The sequence below is a fragment of the Heptranchias perlo genome, unplaced genomic scaffold (genome assembly GCF_035084215.1).
Source record: "Heptranchias perlo isolate sHepPer1 unplaced genomic scaffold, sHepPer1.hap1 HAP1_SCAFFOLD_65, whole genome shotgun sequence".
In the NCBI taxonomy this organism is placed as follows: Eukaryota; Metazoa; Chordata; class Chondrichthyes; order Hexanchiformes; family Hexanchidae; genus Heptranchias; species Heptranchias perlo.
In genome coordinates this window covers 2,350,140-2,370,729 of record NW_027139677.1, presented here as the reverse complement: position 1 = coordinate 2,370,729, position 20,590 = coordinate 2,350,140, and the positions used below count along the sequence as shown (strand labels likewise).

General features: G+C 47.5%; 1 pseudogene; it reads left to right on the top strand.

Annotated features, from left to right (window-relative positions):
• Window positions 1-14,503, top strand: part of LOC137318134 (beta-1,3-galactosyl-O-glycosyl-glycoprotein beta-1,6-N-acetylglucosaminyltransferase 3-like) — a 122,806-nt pseudogene extending 108,303 nt beyond the window's left edge.
• Window positions 14,504-20,590: the final 6,087 nt, after the last annotated feature.

Here is a 20,590-nt window from a genome sequence, read left to right as displayed (position 1 = left end):
ACAAAGTGTCCCCTCCCATCATCAGTACAAAATATCCCACTGCACCACGTACTCAGTACAGAGTATGGGGGGACACTTCGTACAAAGTGTACCCCGATACCCAGTACAACATTTCCCCCACCATACAGAGCACGTAGTGTGGGGAGGACACATATTACTGATTGTGGTAGAAGGGGGACATTTAGTACAATGTGTCCCCCCGATACTCAGTACAGAGTTTGGGGAAGGGGTCTCTTTGTACTGAGTATGGGGTTAGGACTGTTGTGATTTGCTCCGGAAGCTTATAGTGGAAGAACTGGATGAGAAACGAATGAATGGAACTGTTAGACTCTCTTCAGCCAGGCTTTCTAAATGTGATGAAGGTTTAAAGGCCAGAAATACCAATCCAAAGCCCTTAAAGATGCAAATTGCTTCTAAAGAATTGGCTCAGTTTGTCAAACGACAATGTGTTGAGTCTTGTGACAAAAAGTCCAGTATTCAGCTCCCTGATTGTTCACGGAGACCCTGTGAAATGGACACAGAAAGCTCAGATTTGATGCGGTCTCTTTTCCCTGAATCATTGAATAAGCTGAATCAAAGTGCTGCTTCGCTTCATCCTTTTAAAATAATCTTTCCACCAAACTGCTTCAAACTGCTGGGGAGATATATTCTAAACCTTCGATCTCATCTCATTCTGAACGTTTGCCAATATTTCCTAAGATTTCCAGAATCAGCAATTTAAATACAATCGTGACTCCGCCTCAATTTATTAATATTACAAGAGGAAATAACTGCCAATTTATTAACATTATAGGAATATAGGAACAGGAGTGGGCCATTCAGCCCCTCGTGCCTGCTCCGTCATTTGATAAGATCATGGCTGATCTGTGATCTAACTCCATATACCCCGCTTTGTCCAATATCCCATAATACCATTGATTGCCAAAAAGCTATCTATCTCAGATTTAAATTTAGCAATTGAGCTAGTATCAATTGCCGTTTGCGGAAGAGAGTTCCAAACTTCTACCACCCTTTGTGTGAAGAAATGTTTTCTAATCTCGCTCCTGAAAGGTCTGGCTCTAATTTGTAGACTGTGCCCCCTACTCCTAGAATCCCCAACCAGCGGAAAAATTTCTCTACGAAATGACTGCCAATTTATTAATATTATAACAGGAAATGACTGACAATTTGTCAATATTACAACAGAAAGTGACTGCCAATTTGTCAATATTACAACAGGAAATGTTTCTTCGCAGCTCATTCCTTTTATACTTGGACGACTACAACACCACCTCTCATTGGGAAGCACATTTAACGTAGTAAAACGTCCCGTGGTGCTTCACATGAGCGTTAACAGACAAAGAAGGAGACATTTGGACAGATGAACAAAAACTTGGTCAAGAGGCAAGTTTAAAGGTGGGTCTTAAAAGAGGAGAGAGAGGTGGAGAGGTGGAGAGGGTTTGGGAGGGAATTTTACAGCTTAGGGCCTAGGCAGCTGAAGGCACGACCAACAACGGTGGAGCAAATGAAATTGAGGATGCGCAAGAGGCAAGAATTGGAGGAGCACGGAGATCGCGGAGGGTTGTATCGCTGGAGGAGGTTACAGAGATACAGGGAGGGGCGAGGCCATGGAGGGAGTTGAACACGAGGAGGAGAATTTTAAAATCGAAGCGTTGCTGCTCCGGGAGTCAATGTAGGTCAGCGAGCAAAGGGGCAATGGGTGAACGGGACTTGCTGCGAGTTATAATATGGGCAGCAAGGCCTTGGTTGAGCTCCTGTCTACAGAAGCTGGAGGATGGGAGGCCAGCCAGGAAAGTAGGTGGCATCTACAGGTGTGGTTTACAGGTGTCGTGCTGTGAATTCCTTGTTGGTAAAACACTGCACGTATTTAGTTAACTATTAACAGGTATAACAGATAGCTGCGGAATTATTTTATTTTAAAGATGTAAAGTCCATGTTTGTGAAGGGACAATCTGTGTGGCAATGTTTACTGAAGGTGAGTTCATTGATTCCATTGATTTTGTTCAACAGTCAGAATGCTTAGTAATACACTTAACAGCTTCTGAGAATCGTACAGCACGGGAGGAGGCCATCGTGCCTGTACTGGCTCTGGAAAAGCTTTCGAATTAGTCCAAATTCCCTGCTCTTTCCCCTCATAGCCCTGATTTTTTTTTTCCTTTTGAATTAATTATCTAATTCCCTTTTGAAAGTTACGATTGAATCTGCTTCCACCACCCTTTCAGGCAGTGCATTCCAGATCAGAACAACTCGCTGCATAAAATATTTTCTCCTCATCGCCTCTCTGATTATTTTACCAATTACCTTAAATCTGTGACCTCTGATTACTCATCTTCCTGCCAATGGAAACAGGCTTATTTACTCCATCAAAACCCTAATTTGAACAACTCTGTTCAAACTCACTGTTAACCTTCTCTGCTCGAAGAACAATCCCAGTTTCTCCATTCTCGCCATATAAATGAAGTTCTTCATCCCTGGTACCATTCTACTAAGTCTCCTCTGCAACCTCTCCAAAGCTTCGACAACCTTCCTAAAGTGTGGTGCTCAGAATTGGACACAACATTCTAGCTGAGGCCTAACCAGCAATTTAGATAGGTTTAGCATAACTATCTTGCCTTTGTACCTTTTGCCGCTAGTTGTAAAGTCAAGATCCCGTTTGCTTTTTTTAAGAGCATTCTAAAATTTCCCTGCCACCTTCAAGATTTGTATATGTGAACTGTAGGACTCTCTGCTCATGCACCCCGTTTAAAAATGTACCAAGCGTTCAAACAATGGTTTGTGACATATATTTACTCAGCTTCTCGGAGCAGGATCAGGAATTGAAAATCATAGAAAATTTACGGTCGAGAAGGAGGCCATTCGGCCCATCGTGTCCGCGCCGGCTGCGAAACGAGCTATCCAGCCTAATCCCACTTTCCCGCATTTGGTCCGTAGCCCTTCAGGTCACGGCTGTTCAGGTGCACATCCAGGTATTTTTTAAATGAGCTGAGGGTTTCTGCCTCTATCAACCTCTCAGGCAGTGAGTTCCAGACACCCACCACCCTCTGGGTGATTTTTTTCTTCATTTCCGCTCTAATCCTACTACCAATCACTTTAAATCTATGTCCCCTGGTTATTGACCCATGCGCTAAGGGTAATAGGTCCTTCCTATCCACTCCATCTAGGCCCCTCGTAATTTTGTACACCTCAGTCAAATCACCCCTCAGCTTCCTCTGTTCCAAAGAAAACAACCCCCCAGCCTATCCAATCTGTCATCATTGCTAAAATGTTCCCTCTCCTGGCAGCCCCTCCCTTTATCTTTGTCGGAACGTGTTTACCCTGAACCATTTGAATCACCCCTTTGAATGTCTCCCACTGATCTGACACTGATTTACCTTCAAGTAGCTGTTTCCAGTTTACTTCTGATAAATCACTTCTCAGTTTAGTAAAATTGGCCTTTCCCAAATTAAAAACTTTAACTCCTGCTCTCTCTTAGTCCTTTTCCATAACGATGCTCAAACTAACTGTTCACTACCACGAAAATGGTCTCCCACTGATACGCCTTCCACCTGCCCCTTTTCATATCCTAGAACTAAATCCAGGACTGCACCCCCTCTCGTTGGGCTTGAAGGTGGGATGTCAGAGCTTCCAAACAGAGAGATTTTAATCCCTTTCTTTCTATTTTAAAAAGCACAAACAGATTGAGTTCCGGAGCACGAGGCAGAAAGTAAGATTCGCAGGAATCCGAGGGCGCACTCGAACCACCCTAACTCAGCACAGAGCGAGCTTTGGATCCGAGGGGACTGAGACACCGAGACATTGGTTAGGACCTGATCCTGAAGAGTGAGCATCTCATGCTTTGTTATAGCCCATCGATAGCCGCAGGGACTGTTCCCTCTGTAATAGATGGTATATCACTGGGGCTGGGATTAACCCCTCTGTAATCAATGGTCTATCACTGGGGCTGTGATTGTTCCCACTGTAACCGATGGTCTATCACTCGGGCTGGGATTATTCGATCTGTAGTCGATGGTCTGTCACTCGGGCTGGGATTATTCCCACTGTAATCGATGGTCTATCATTCGGGCTGGGATTATTCCCACTGAAATCGATAGTCTATCCCTCAGGCTGAGATTATTCCTTCTGTAATCGATGGTCTATCACTCGGGCTCGGATTAATTCCACTGTAATCGATGGTCTATCACTCGGGATGGTATTAATTCCAATATATTCGATGGTCTATGAGTCGGGCTATGATTAATTCCACTGTAATCGATGGTCCATCACTCAGGCTCGGATTAATTCCACTGTAATCGATGGTCTATCACTCAGGCTCGGATTAATTCCACGGTAATCGATGGTCCATCACTCGAGCTCTGATTAATTCCACTGTAATCGATGGTCTATCACTCAGGCTCGGATTAATTCCATTGTAATCGAAGGTCCATCACTCGGGCTCGGATTAATTCCACTGTAATCAATGGTCTATCACTCAGGCTCGGATTACTTCCACTGTAATCGAATGTCTATCACTCGGGCTCGGATTAATTCCGCTATAATCGAGGGTCTATCACTGGGCCTGGGATTATTCCAATTTTAATCAATTTGCTATCACGTGCTGGGATGATTTCTACTTCAATGGTTTGGCTGTCTCTCGGGTTGGGATCATTTCCCACTTTAATCGAAAGTATATCACTTGGGCTGGGATGGTTTTCACGTTAATCGATAGGCTTTCTCTCGGGTTGGAAATATTTCCCACTTTAATCGCTAGTTTGGCACTGGGAGTAGGATTATTTCCACTTCGCTCTGATGAATTTTGCTGTGTGCATCAAACAAGCACGTAGTATATTGCTGCGGATGTGAGGCCTTAGTTATGAAGAGATGAATTAGAGTTGGGGGCTCTTTTCAATCGTTATGGGGAATTTGATGGAGTTTTCATTATCATTAAGATTTTTGATGAAGTTAAGACCAATTTTCTGGTCACTGTGTGTTCAGGGTTAAAATGAGGAAATAGCCACTGCTCGTCACACACGGAATTGCACAAACAGACATTCTGTTTGGTCTGGAATTACATGGAATGTACAGCAGAGAAACAGGCCATTCGGCCCAACAAGTCCATGCTAGTGTTTATGCTAGGAATGTTTGGCCGTTTGGACATTGTAAGGGATCTGAATGACAGAAATAATTTGGATTGTTCCAGCAACGATTAGCTGGATGTTATTCAGAGATGGAGAAATGTGTCGCAGCTGGTCCAAAGTGTTTGGAGCTGATTAATTTGTACCCGGGAAGGGGATGGCTCGAGGGGGGTGGTGTTGCGGCGAGGAGCAAGCAATTCAATTCAGATACTAACATTCTGGGATTACTTCCCGAAAGCATGTGTTTTGTTAGCTGCTCTATTTTTACATTTGAGGGATACTTTTTGCATTTGATTTGCTTTGATTAATATTGAAAGGATTTTAAAAATATATTTTGGGCCAAAATTTCTTCAAGTTCCCGGTGCTGTTGTCGCCAGCAGAGAAAGGCATCGTTATAGGCTGTTACTATCGAAATTACTTGTGGTGCAGTTTTATACGGAGTGTTATCGTGGCGATTTTGACTATTTGTTACTTTGCAAATTCCCAGGAGACAGTAAAATCTGCAATTACTGGAAGAATATGTTTCCTGTTTAATAAATGTTTTTGGTAGTTTATAGTTTAAACCGTGGTCTGATAGAACGTTTAGTCTAACGGGTTCTAAATCTTAAAGCACATTGGGGCACAGGACTGGACAGGATATTGTGGGCTAATGTGTAGAAAATCTCCAATCCTGTCAGTCAGCGCACTCTGAATGTAATGAACAAAACGAGAAGCTAAACAGCTTTGCAGTCAAAGCAATTAACAAAGAATGTCTCGTACCCTCTGACGTATGTTTGGTTAGGCTCCTATCCAGCTCTCAATTCAATTTGCTGATACAATCAGTCCAACACCCATTCCGAACATCCCACCCCTCCCCTCTGTGGAAAATACTTAAATCAAAGCATTCTGGCCGCACTCTCACCTCTGAGTCAGAAGGTCTGGGTTCAAGTCCCAGTGCAGAGACTTAATCACGAAATCCAGGATAATACTTTAGTGCGGTACTGAGGGAGTGCTACTTTATCGGACGAGCAGTACTGAGGGAGTGCTGCACTGTCAGAGGTGCAGTACTGAGGGAGTGCTGCACAGTCAGAGGTGCAGTTCGGAGGGAGTGCTGCACTGTCAGAGGGCAGAATTGAGGCATTGTTGCACCGTCGGAGGGTCAGTACTGAGGGAGACCTGCACTGTTGGAGAGTCAGTACTGAGGCAGTGCTGCACTTTCGGCAGGGCAGTACTGAGGGACTCCTGCACTGTCAGAATGGCAATACTGAGGGAGTGCTGCACTATCGGAGGGTCAGTACCGAGGGAGTGCTGCACTGTCGGAGGGTCAGTACTGAGGGAGTGCTGCACTGTCAGAGGCTCATTACTGAGGGAGCACTGCACTGTCGGAGGGTCAGTACTGAACGAGTACTGCACTGTCGGAAGGTCAATACTGAGGGAGCGCTTTACTGTCGGAGGATCATAACTGAGGGAGCGCTGCACTGTAGGAGGGTCAGTGCCGAGGGAATGCCGCATGTCGGAGGGTCAGTACTGAGGAAGCGCTGCACTGTCGGAGGGGCATTTCCGTGGGAGAGCTGCACTGTCGGAGGGTCAGTAATGAGGAAAAGCTGCACTGTCGGAGGGTCAGTAATGAGGAAAAGCTGCATTGTCGGAGGGTCACCATTAAGGGAGAGCTGCACTGTCAGAGGGGCAGTACTGAGGGATGCTGCAGTGTCGTAAAGTCAGTACTGAGGAACTGTTGTACTGTCGGAGGGTCAGTACTGAAGGAGCGCTGCACTTTCGGACTGTCAGCATTGAGGGAGTGCTGAACTGTCAGAGGCTCACTACTGAGGGAACGCTGCACTATCGGAGGGTGAGTACTGAACGAGTACTGCACTGTCGGAAGGACATTACTGAGGGAACGCTTTACTGTCAGAGGGTCAGTACTGAGGGAGCGCTGAACTGTAGGAGGGTCAGTACTGAGGGAGCTCTGTAATGTCGGAGCGGCATTTCCGTGGGAGAGCTGCACTGTCGGAGGGTCAGTACTGAGGAAAAGCTGCAGTGTCGGAGGGGTAATATTAAGGGTGAGCTGCACGTTCAGAGGGGCAGTACTGAGGGATGTTGCACTGTCGTAAAGTTAGTGCTGAGGAATTGTTGTACTGTCGGAGGGTCAGTACTGAGGGAAAGCTGCGTTGTTTTTTTTTATTCGTTCATGGGATGTGGGCATCGTTGGCGAGGCCGGCATTTATTGCCCATTCCTAATTGCCCTTGAGAAGGTGGTGGTGAGCCGCCTTCTTGAACTGCTGCAGTCCGTGCGGTGACGGTTCTCCCACAGTGCTGTTAGGAAGGGAGTTCCAGGATTTTGACCCAACGACAATGAAGGAACGGCGATATATTTCCAAGTCGGGATGGTGTGTGACTTGGAGGGGAACGTGCAGGTGGTGTTGTTCCCATGTACCTGCTGTTCTTGTTCTTCTAGGTGGTAGAGGTCGCGGGTTTGGGAGGTGCTGTCGAAGAAGCCTTGGCGAGTTGCTGCAGTGCATCCTGTGGAAGGGACAGTACTGAGGGAAGGCTGCACTGTCGGAGGGTCAGTAATGAGGGGGCGCCGCACTGTCGGAGGGGCATTTCCGTGGGAGAGCAAAACTGTCGGAGGGTCAGTACTGAGGGGGCGCCGCACTGTCAGAGTGTCAGCACAGAGGGAGCGTTGCACTGTCGGAGGGTCAGTACTGAGGGAGCGCTGCACTGTCGGAGGGTCAGTACTGAGGGAGCGCTGCACTGTTGGAGGGTCAGTACTGAGAGAGGGCCGCACAGTCGGAGGGTCAGTACTGAGGGAGCGTTGAACTGTAGGAGGGTCATTTCCGTTGGGAGAGCCAAACTATCGGAGGGTCAGTACTGAGGGGGCGCCGCACTGTCAGAGGGTCAGCACAGGGGGAGCGCTGCACTGTCGGAGGGTCAGTACTGACGGAGCGCTGCACTGTTGGAGGGTCAGTACTGAGAGAGGGCCGCACAGTCGGAGGGTCAGTACTGAGGGAGCGTTGAGCTGTCGGAGGGGCATTTCCGTTGGGAGAGCAAAACTGTCGGAGAGTCAGTACTGAGCGAGCACTGCACTGTTGGAGGGTCAGTACTGAGAGAGGGCCGCACAGTTGGAGGGTCAGTACTGAGGGAGCGTTGAACTTTAGGCGGGGCATTTCCGTGGGAGAGCAAAACTGTCGGAGAGTCAGTACTGAGGGAGCACTGCACTGTCAGAAGTGCAATACTGAGAGTGTGCTGAATTTACGGAGGGTAAGTACTGAGGGACATCGGCCTTGTTGAAGATAAGTACTGAGGAAGTGCTGCAGCCTCAGAGGGTCAGTATTGAGGGAGTGCTGCACTGTTGGATGGTCAGTACTGAGGGAGTGCTGCACTGTCGGATTGTCAGTACCAACGGAATGCGGCACTGTCAGAGGGTCAGTACTGAGGGAGGGCTGCACTGTCAGAGGGTCAGTACTTAGGAAATGCTGCATTGTCGGAGGGGCAGCACTGAGGGTGAGCTACACTGTCAGATGGGCAGTACTGAGGGATGCTGCACTGTGGTAAAGTCAGTACTGAGGAACTGTTGTACTGTCGAAGGGCGAGTACTGAGGGAGCGCTGTACTGTCGGAGGGTCAGTACAGAGGGGATTTTGCTCTGTCAGAGGGGCAATACTGAGGGAGTGCTGCACTGTCCGAGGTGCCGTCTTTCAGATGAGATGTTGAATCAAGTCTGGGGCATGTCTGCCCTCTCTGTGGACGTAAAATATCCCATCGGCCCCGCGCCCTTGCCAATATTTATCCCTTAACCAAAATAATCAAAACAGACTATCTGGTCATTGTCACATTGATGTATGTGGGATCTTGCTGTGCGGAAATTGGCTGCCGCATTTCCTACATTGCAACAGTTACTACACTTCAAAAGTACTTCATTGGCTGTAAGCGCTTTGTCCGTCCTGAGGTGGTGAAAGGCGCTAAAGAAATGAAGTGTTTCTTTCTTTTCCCTCCCGTGGTTGACTCGATGTTCTCTTGATCTGGACTCTGTGAAACATGTTGTTCCATTTCTCGTCCTTCCCTTTTAGGATCTTGAATCTTTTCTGCGATCCCCGGGCCTTCTGCTGCCTCCTTTAAGGAAATGTTTACGGAAAGGCCTAAGTTACGAAAAAGGCAACAGACAATATGGAATCTTTCCACTAACTGACAGCGGTTACACGAGGGAGGAACTTATTCCAAGGACCTTTGTGAAGCGAAGATCGAGTCTCTGCGACAAGAAACTGAGACTCTGAGCGCCATCGAAGCACAAAAAGCGGAGTGTGAGAGAACGAGGGAAGGTGTGAAGTCTGACTGAACACAAAGACTCACCGGAACGGTGGGACCTGTGAAACAGAGCGGACAGCTGAACACCAATGAATCTACAATTGCTGTTTGCAGCCCCGACCAGAAGATTTGAATTCATCGGTGCCTGAAAATTCGATGCCCAATTTATCCAAATCCCCGGAACAAAGTGTCTCCTTTTCAAGGTCATAATTTTCCACTTGCCCTTCTGTATAATAGTTATATCTGGAAATCGGATCACATATTTGCATTTAAAATACCGGTGGAAGAGCAATGAGGAAGTTGGCTCTGTGCAGGCTGGTGCTACTGATTTCAATCCTGGGCTTGAATTTCCTTTGTCGATACTTTTGCCAGAGAGGCAATCCATTGATAAACTATAAGAAACCAGTTAAACTAAAACCAGCTGATAATGAGCGATTTACATCCCTTGATTTTTCAGAAAACAACTCGAGTTGTTTGAAGATAATTAGTGGTGAACCAAAAGCCGTTGAAAACGCACTTTTAAAGTCGATTACAACCGCCAACAAACATAAAGTCTTCACTGAAATCGATTATTTAAAAATGATCCGAGACTGTGATTCTTTTGTTGAAAACCGCAAATACATCACTTTCTCCTTAAGCACCAAGGAACGCGATTTCCCTCTGGCCTATTCCATGGTGATCTTTGAAAAGATCGAGATGTTTGAGAGGCTCCTAAGAAGCATTTACGCCCCTCAGAATGTGTACTGCGTCCATGTGGACAGGAAGTCTCCAAGGCCGTTTCACTCGGCCGTCCAGGCCATCGCCTCCTGTTTCAGTAACGTCTTCGTTGTCAGTAAATTAGAGACGGTGACGTACGCCTCATGGTCCAGAGTTCAGGCTGATCTGAATTGTATGGAAGAGCTGCTGAGGAGCTCAATCCCGTGGAGATATCTCATCAATGTGTGTGGACAAGACTTTCCAATGAAAACCAACCGAGAGATGGTCAACGCTCTTATGGCCATGAACGGCTCAAATGTTATCGAGTCAGACCCTCCACCGGAATATAAACAGGTAAATGGTCCATCCCTCCGTCCGTCCCTCTGCCCGTCCATCCATTTCCCCATTCCTCACTCCACCTCTCCACCAATCCATTCATTCATCCCTCCCTTCCTCCATCACCCATCATTCCCTTCATCCTTCCATCCCTCTATCCTTCCACCCTTCCGAACCTCCATCTCGCCTTCTCTCTCCCTTCATCCCATCGTCTCTCTGTACCTCCATCCATCCATCCATCCATCCCTCCATCCATCCCATTTTTCCTTCCTCTCCCCGTGCCTTCCTCCATCCATCTCTCTCTCTGGATATTCATACTTCCATCCATCCCACCATTCATCCCTCCCTCCGTCCCTCCCTCCTTTACTCCATCCATCCATTCATCCCTCCCATCATTCCTGCCTCTCTCCTTGCATCCATCCATTCAACTCTCCCTCCCTTGATCCATCCATCTTTCCATCTCTCCCTCCCTCCATCTATCCATCCATTTTTCCATCCATCCATCATTCATAGATCCATCCCTCCCTACCTCTCTTCGTTCCTCCATTCATCCATCCATCCAACCATCCATCCATCCATCCATCCATCCCTCGGTCTCTCGCTCCCTCTCTCCATTCCTCATTCCATCCAACCCTCCATTCATCCATCCATCCAGCACTCCCTCTCTCCCTCTCTCCGTACCTTCATCCATCCATCCATCCCTCCATCCGCCAGTCAATCCATCCCTCCCCTCTCCAGCCATCTATCGATCCTTATCTCCCCCCATTATTCCTCCCTCTCTCCGTTCCTCCGTCCATCCCTCCATCCATCCATGTCTCCCTCCCTTCATCCATCCATCCTTCCATCCATCCCTCTATCCATCCATCCCTCCATCCATCCCTCACTCCCCTATCCGAACCTGCATCCATCCATCCATTCCTCCATCCATCCATCCATCCATCCATCCCTCTATCCATCCATCCCTCCATCCATCCCTCACTCCCCTCTATCCGTACCTGCATCCATCCTTCTATCCATCCATCCCTCCCTCCCATCATTCCTCCCTCTCTCCTTTCCTTCATCCATCTATCTATCCATCTAACCATCCATCATCCATCCATCACTCCATCCACCCTTCCATCCACTACTCCTTCTCTCCCTCTCTCCGTACCCTCATCCATTCATCCACCCCTCCCTCCCTCTCTCTGTACCTTCATCTATCCATCCATCCCTCCCTTCTTCTCTCCTTACCTTCATTCCTCCATCCATCCGTCCATCTATCCCTCCCTCCCTCTCTCTGTTCCTTCATCCATCCTTCCATCCATCCATCCATCCATCCATCCCTCTATCTCTCCGTACCTCCATCCCTGCCTCCCTCCAGTCCTCCCTCTTTCCTACGTTCATCTCTCACTCCCTCCAGCCCTCCCTCTCTCGGTACCTCCATCGCTCCCACCCTCCCTCCTTCCTCCCTCCCCCTCTCCTTACCTTCTTCCATCCATCCTTCCATCCATCCATCTATCCATCCCTCCCTCCCCCTCTCCTTACCTTCATCCATCCATCCTTCCATCCATCCATCTATCCATCCCTCCTTCCCTCTCTCCAGACCTCCACCCGTCCACCCCTCCCGCCCTCCAGCCCTCCCTCTCTCCGTACCTCCATCTCTCCCTCCCTCCAGCCCTCCCTCTCTCCGTACCTCCATCTGTCCCTCCCTCCAGCCCTCCCTCTCTCCGTACCTCCAACAATCCCTCCCTCCCTTCCTCCCTCCCTCTCTCTTTACCTTCATCCATCCATCTATCCATTCCTCCCTCCCTCTCTGCGTACTTCCATCCATCCCTCCCTCCCTCCCTCCCTCCAGCCCTCCCTCTCTCCGTACCTCCATCCAAAGGAGTTTTCTATCGGTTCACCCGCAATAGTATGGTTATCGTCGTTTGGCTACAGAGCGTAGCGAACACGTGGCCTGGTCCATCCGGGAGGCAGCGAAAGTGCTTAAATGTAATAAAAAGGGACTGAATGGATATTTGAAGTAGTGGATGATTGAAACTTCCATATCATCAGACTGCAGTGACACGACCCGTCACGTGAAGTAGAGGGGGTGTGAAACTACCCCCTGCCCGTGGTCTCAAAAGTCCCGCTTCACTGCATTCGAGAGTCAAGTCCTGACTAGAATGCCTCATGCCCGACTATCTATAAAAAAGAAAGAACTTGGAATTTTGTAGCGTCTTTTCCGACATCAGTACTGAGGGAGCGCTGCACTGTCGGAGGGGCAGTACTAAGGGAGCGCTGCACTGTCGGAGGGGCAGTATTAAGGGAGCGCTGCACTGTCGGAGGTGCCGTCTTTCAGATGATAAGCCAAATCGAGGTCCCGTCTGTTCTCTCAGATGAAGGCAAAATATTCCATTGCACTACTTCGAAGAAGAACAGCGGAATTCTCTCTGGTGTCCTGGGTAAATATTTATCCATCAACCAACATCACTTGGCTAGTATCGCATTGTTGTTCGCGGGATTTTGCTATGCGCAAATTGGTTCCCGAGTTTCCTACATTGAAACAGTGACTACACTTCAAAAAAGTATTTCATTGATTGCAAAGCGCCTGGGACGCTTTGCAATCAATGAAATACTTTTTTGAAGTGTAGTCACTGTTTCAATGTAGGAAACTCGGGAACCAATTTGCGCATAGCAAAATCCCGCGAACAACAATGCGATACTAGCCAAGTGATGTTGGTTGATGGATAAATATTTACCCAGGACACCAGAGAGAATTCCGCTGTTCTTCTTCGAAGTAGTGCAATGGAATATTTTGCCTTCATCTGAGAGAACAGACGGGACCTCGATTTGGCTTATCATCTGAAAGACGGCACCTCCGACAGTGCAGCGCTCCCTTAATACTGCCCCTCCGACAGTGCAGCGCTCCCTTAGTACTGCCCCTCCGACAGTGCAGCGCTCCCTCAGTACTGGCCCTCCGACTGCGCCTCACTCCCTCAGTCATGCCCCCTGACATGGCAGCACCCTCTCAGTACTGACCCTCCGAAAGTGCAGCACTCCCTTAGTACTGCCCCTCCGACAGTGCAGCGCTCCCTCAGTACTGACCCTCCGATAGTGCAAGTCCCCCTTAGTACTGCACTGGAGTGTCAGCTTAGATTTTTGTTAGAAATCCCTTGGTTTGGGCACGGGAATAGAAGGATTTATTACATTGTTTACAAACCCTGACATACGTTCCTTTCAGGTGTGATTGTTGATTGGATTATTTCATCTCACGTGTTGCGGGTGATCGGAGTAATTCTAAGTAACTAACATATTGAGCTAATCGGGTTACAGCTCCCATCTCATTTCCCTTCAATAGGCCATTAGCAGCAGTGCAATGAGTTACCGCCTTATCATTTCTGCAAGATTTCCTCTTTTGAGCCGCTCTGCGTATCAGAATTTTCAGCGGACAATTTACACAAGAAAAAAAAGTAGATAAAGGCTAAAGTGACGAGAACATTTCAGTTTATCATTACTGCTGCTAGTTGTGATATGGTCGGAAAATGAGGATTAAATTGAACAATTGCTCTTTGTGTTGACTTTCAGAGGCGATGGAAATTTCATTATGATATCCGTGGAACTGTGGTCATGACAAATCGAAAGAAGAGCCCCCCTCCCATACGCAGCCCCATGTTTGTGGGGTCCGCATACATTCTGGTCACCAGAGAATTTGTGAGTAATTTATTTGTGAACTCGGAAATCCAGGCGTTCTTCAAGTGGTCGGAGGACACCTACAGTCCCGATGAACACATCTGGGCAACCCTGCAGAGAATGCCCGAGGTACCCGGCTCCATTCCATACAATCCCGGGCACCGCAGCGGGAATCCGAGAGTCATTACTCGGACAGTGAAGTGGTCTTCAGAGGCCGGTGATGTAGCGAAAGGAGCCCTTTATCCGCCTTGTACAGGAAGGTACCGCCATCAGCTCTGTGTATATGGGCCTGGAGATCTCCATTGGATCGTCCACCAGAAACACTTGTTCGCGAACAAGTTTGACCCTGAAGTGGACAACACAGCGGTGCAATGTATGGAGGAATATGTCCGACACAGAGCGATTCACGAAACAGGACGTCAAGAGTGAATGGGAAGATTTGGGCCTCAGGCAGAAGGCAGGACTGCAACAACAAATGCATTAAGATTGCGGATTGATGGCAATGAGCTGAATAATAGTGGAGTAATCGGGCGCACGTGGACTAGGACTGCAACACTGAGCAGAGATTGAATGTGCAACAATATACAGAGAAAGACAAGAAGAAATGGGTGGAACAGAAAGATCAGTAATAGTGGATGAATAATTAACTCAAACTGGAGCATAGTAAGAATAGGACGGGAACAATAATTTACACTTATGCATTGTAATCGATGAGTTTGTAACGGTGGCTGCATCATTAGTTCAAACTGGTGCGTTTCAATGAATACGATTGTAACAGGTGTTGCAGCAACAATTCAACCAAATTACACAGAAGAAATATCTATGATTCCACTAACAAATTGAGAGATTTTCTGCGATTGCAGAGAAACAGTTATCTCGACATTGGTGCTGTCGAAATTAGCCAAGAAATGGTAAAGGCTTAAAGCATCCATGTGGAATATTTGTGATATTCCCCTGTCCACTATCTTATTTAAAGTGAAGGGCTGTAAGCTGCAGTATCCCGAACAGGAGTGACTCAGTGAATGAAGAAATACCGACCACAGTTTTCATTGAGAAATATCTCAGACACAAAGGCCTGCCCTGCAATGACTGTAATGAGGCTTGGAGCAGTATATATTTAAACCGTGTAAATGACTTTAACGGTCCACGATAGATTGGGAATGCACAGGGGAACATGACTGTCAAAACCGGGCATCCATGAGGCGCTGTGGGCCATCAGCAGCAGCTGAATTGTATTCCACCACAATCTGTAACCTCATAGTGCGGCATATCCCTCACTCTACCATCGCCATCAAAGCAGATGACCAACCCTGGTTTTATGAGGAGTGTGGAAGAGCATGCCAGGAGCAACACCACACGTTGCTGAGAATGACGTGCGAACCTGGTGAAGCTACAACACAGGACTAAATGCAATGCTAAACAACGCAAGGAACATGCGTTTGAGAGAGCTAATCGATTCCACAAACAACGGATCAGACCAAAATTCTGCAGTCCTGCGACATCCAGATGTGAAAGATGGTAGGCAATATGCTCTGGGTGGGGGTCTTCAATGTCCATCACCAAGAGTGGCTCGGTAACACCACTACTGACCGAGCTGGCCGAGTGGGCCCGTGGCAGGTGGTGAGCGAACCAACACGAGGGAAAAACCTACTTGAACTCTCCCTCACCAATCTACCTGTCGCAAATACATCTGTCCTTGACAGTATTGGTAGGAGTGACCACCGCACAGTCCTCGTGGAGACGAAGTCCCGTCTTCACACTGAGGAAACCATCCAACACTATCACCGTGCTAAATGGGCTAAATTCAGAACAGATCTAGCAGCTCAAAAGTGGGCATCCATGAGGCGCTGTGGGCCATCAGCAGCAGCTGCAGAATTGTATTCCAGCACAATCTGTTACCTCATGGCCCGGCATATTTCTCAATCTACCATTACAAACAAGCCAGGGGACCAACTGTGGTTCAGTGATGAATGTCGAAGCGCATGTCAGGAGCAATACCAGGTGCACCTAAAATGGTGAAGCTACAACACAGGACTACATGCATGCTAAATAGTTGAAGCAACATGCTATAGACAGAGCTAAGTGAATCCACAACCAACGGATCAGATCAAAGCTCTGCTGTCCTGCCACATGCAGTCGTGAATGGTGGTGGACAATTAAACAACTAACGGGAGGAGGAGGCTCTGTAAACATTCCCATCCTCAATAATGGCAGAGTCCAGCACGTGAGTGCAAAAGACAAGGCTGAAGCATTTGCAACCATCTTCAGCCAGAAGTGCCTAGTAGATGATCCATCTCGGCCTCCTCCCGCTTTCCCCACCATCACAGAAGCCAGTCTTCGGCCAATTCGATTCACTCCACGTGATATCAAGAAACGGCTGAGTGCACTGGATACAGCAAAGGCTATGGGCCCCGACAACATCCCGGCTGCAGTGCTGAAGGCTTGTGCTACTGAACTAGCTGCGCCTCTTGCCAAACTATGCCAGTGCAGCTGCAACATTGGCATCTACCTGACAACGTGTAAAATTGCCCATATAAGTCCTGTCCACCAAAAGTAGGACACATTCAATCCGGCCAATTACTGCCCCTTCAATCTACTCTCAATCTTCAGCAAAGTGATGGAAGGTGTCGTTGACAGTTCGATCAAGCGGCACTTACTCACCAATAACCTGCTCACCGATGCTCAGATTGGGTTTAGCCAGGACCACTCGGCTCCTGACCTCGATACAGCCTTAGTCCAAACATGGAAAAAAGAGCTGAATAACAGAGGTGAGCTGAGAGTGACTGCCCTTGACATCAAAGCAGCATTTGACCGAGTGTTGCACCAAGGAGCCCTAGTAAAATTGAAGTCAATAGGAATCGGTGGGAAAACTCTCCAGTGGCTGGAGTCATATGTAGTGCAAACGAAGATGTTAGTGATTGTTGGAGGCCAATCATCTCAGCACCAGGACATTGCTGCAGGAGTTCCTCAGGGCAGTGTCTTCTGGCCAAACATCTTCAGCTGCTTCATCAATGACCTTCCCTCCATCATAAGGTCAGAAATCGGGATGTTCGCTTTTGATTGCACAGTGTTCAGTTCCATTCGCAGCACCTCAGGTAATGAAGCAGTCTCCACCAGCATGCAACAAGACCTGGACAACATCCAGGCTTGTGCTGATAAGTTGCAAGTAACATTCGCGTCAGACACTTACCCATCTCGAGCAAGAGAGTTTATAACCACCTCTCCGTGACAGTCAACGGCGTTACCATCGCCGAATCCACCACCATCAACATCCTGGGGGTCACCATTGACCAGAAACTTAACTGGACCAGCCACATAAATACAATGGCTATAAGAGCAGGTCAATGGCTGGGTATTCTGCGGTGAGTGACTCACCTCCTGACTCCCCGAATCCTTTCCATCATCTGCGAGCATAAGTCAGGTGTATGATGGAATACTCTCCACTTGCCTGGATGAGTGCAGCTCCAATACACTCAAGAAGCTCGACACCATCCAGGACAAAGCAGCCCGCTTGATTGGCACCTCATCCACACAAAACATTCACTCCCTTCATCACCGGCGCAAAGTGGCTGCAGTCTGTACCATCCACAGGATGCACTGCAGCAACTCGCCAAGGCTTCCTCGACAGCACCTCCAAAACCCGCGACCTTTACACCTAGAATGAAAGGGCAGCAGGCACATGTGAACAACACCACCTGCACGTTCCCCTCCAAGTCACACACCATCCAGACTTGGAAATATATCGCCGTTCCTTCATCGTTGCTGGGTCAAAATCCAGGAACTTAACAGCACTGTTGGAGAACCTTCGCCACATGGACTGCAGCGGTTCAAGAAGGCGGCTCACCACCACCTTTTCAAGGGCAAGTAGGGATGGGCAATAAATGCTGGCCTCGCTAGCGACGCACACATCCCATGAACAGATTAAAAAATGCTTGTTACAGAGTCCGAATCCTCACTGGGAGAGACACACAGTGTACACAGACACACTTGTTACAGATTCCGACTCCTTACTGGGAGAGACGCACACTGCACACAGGGACACTTCTCACAGATTCCGACTCCTCACAGGAGAGACACACTAGAATCATAGAATCATAGAAGTTTACAACATGGAAACAGGCCCTTCGGCCCAACATGTACATGTCGCCCAGTTTATACCAATAAGCTAGTCACAATTGCCTGCACTTGGCCCATATCCCTCTATACCCATCTTATCCATGTAACTGTCCAAATGCTTTTTAAAAGACAAAATTGTACCCGCCTCTACTACTGCCTCTGGCAGCTCGTTCCAGTCACTCGCCACCCTTTGAGTGAAACAATTGCCCCTCTGGACCCTTTTGTATCTCTCCCCTCTCACCTTAAATTTATGCCCCCTCGTTATAGGCTCCCCGACATTTGGGAAAAGATTTTGACGAAAGACCTTATCTATGCCCCTCCTTATTTTATAGACTTCTATAAGATCACCCCTAAACCTCCTACTCTCCAGGGAAAACAGTCTCAGTCTATCCAACCCCTCCCTATAAGTCAAACCATCAAGTCCCGATAGCATCCTAGTAAATCTTTTCTGCACTCTTTCTGGTTTAATTTACTACATACGGACACTTGTTGCACAATCTTTCTGATCACTGGGAGACACACACTGTCGACAGTGATACAAATTGCAGAGTCCCACTCCTCACTGTGTGAGGCACACGCTATACATAGGGACATTTATCGCGGAGTCTGACACCTCACTCGGAGAGACACAGACTAAACACAGGGACAATTGTTACAGAGTCCGACACCTCATTGGGAGAGTCTCGCACTGTACAGAGGGACACGTGTTACAGCGTCTGAATCCTCATTGGAGAGACACACACTGTACTTACGGACATTTGTTGCAGAGTCTTTCTCCTCACTGGGAGACACGCACCCTGTACACAGGGAAACATGTTACAGATTCCGGCAACTCACTGGGAAAGACTCAAACTATAATCAGTGACACTTGATTAGTGAAGAAAAATGTAGATCCCTTACAGTCAGAAATGGGGGAAATTATAATGGGAAACAAAGAAATATCAGAACAATTAAACACATACTTTGGTTCTGTCTTCACAAAGGAGGGGACAAATGACCTGCCAGAAATGTTAGGGAACCAATTGTCGAGTGAGGGGGAGGAACTGAAGGAAACCAGTAATAGTAATAAAATAGTGCTCTGGAAATTAATGGGGCTAAAGACTGTCAAATCCCCAGGGGATGATAATCTACATCACAGAGTACTAAAGGAAGAATCCCTTGAAATAGTGGATGGATTGGTGATCATCTTCCAAAATTCTATAGACTGTGGTACAGTTCCTACAGATTAGAGGGTGACAAATGAGAGAAAAACAGGGAATTACAGACCAGTTAGCCTAACATCAGTATAGAATCATAGAAGTTTACAACATGGAAACAGGCCCTTCGGCCCAACATGTCCATGTCGCCCAGTTTATACAATTAATCTAGTCCCAATTGCCTGCACTTGGCCCATATCCCTCTATACCCATCTTATCCATGTAACTGTCCAAATGCTTTTTAAAAGACAACATTGTACCCGCCTCTACTACTGCCTCTGGCAGCTCGTTCCAGACACTCACCACCCTGTGAGTGAAAAAAATGCCCCTCTGGACCCTTTTGTATCTCTCCCCTCTCACCTTAAATCTATGTCCCCTCATTATAGACTCCCCTATCTTTGGGAAAAGATTTTGACTATCTACCTTATCTATGCCCCTCATTATTTTATAGACTTCTATAAGACCACCCCTAAACCTTCTACACTCCAGGGAAAAAAGTCTCAGTCTATCCAACCTCTCCCTATAAGTCAAACCATTAAGTCCCGGTAGCATCCTAGTAAATCTTTTCTGCACTCTTTCTAGTTTAATAATATCCTTTCTGTAATAGGGTGACCAGAACTGTACACAGTATTCCAAGTGTGGCCTTACTAATGTCTTGTACAACTTCAATAAGACATCCCAACTCCTGTATTCCATTTCCTGTCCAATTAAACCAAGCATGCTGAATGCCTTCTTCACCATCCTATCCACCTGTGACTCCACTTTCAAGGAGCTATGAATCTGTACTCCTAGATCTCTTTGTTCTATAAAACTCCCCAACGCCCTACCATTAACGGAGTAGGTCCTGGCCCGATTCGATCTAACAAAATGCATCACCTCACATTTATCTAAATTAAACACCATCTGCCATTCTTCGGCCCACTGGCCCAATTTATCAAGATCCCGTTGCAATCCGAGATAACCTTCTTCACTGTTCACAATGCCACCAATCTTGGTATCATCTGCAAACGTACTAACCATGCCTCCTAAATTCTCACCCAACTCATTAATAACTGGAATCAATATAACAAATAACAACGGATCCAGCACCGATCCCTGAGGCACACCGCTGGTCACAGGCCTCCAGTTTGAAAAACAACCCTCTACAACCACCCTCTGTCTTCTGTCGTCAATCCAATTTTCTATCCAATTGGCTACCTCACCT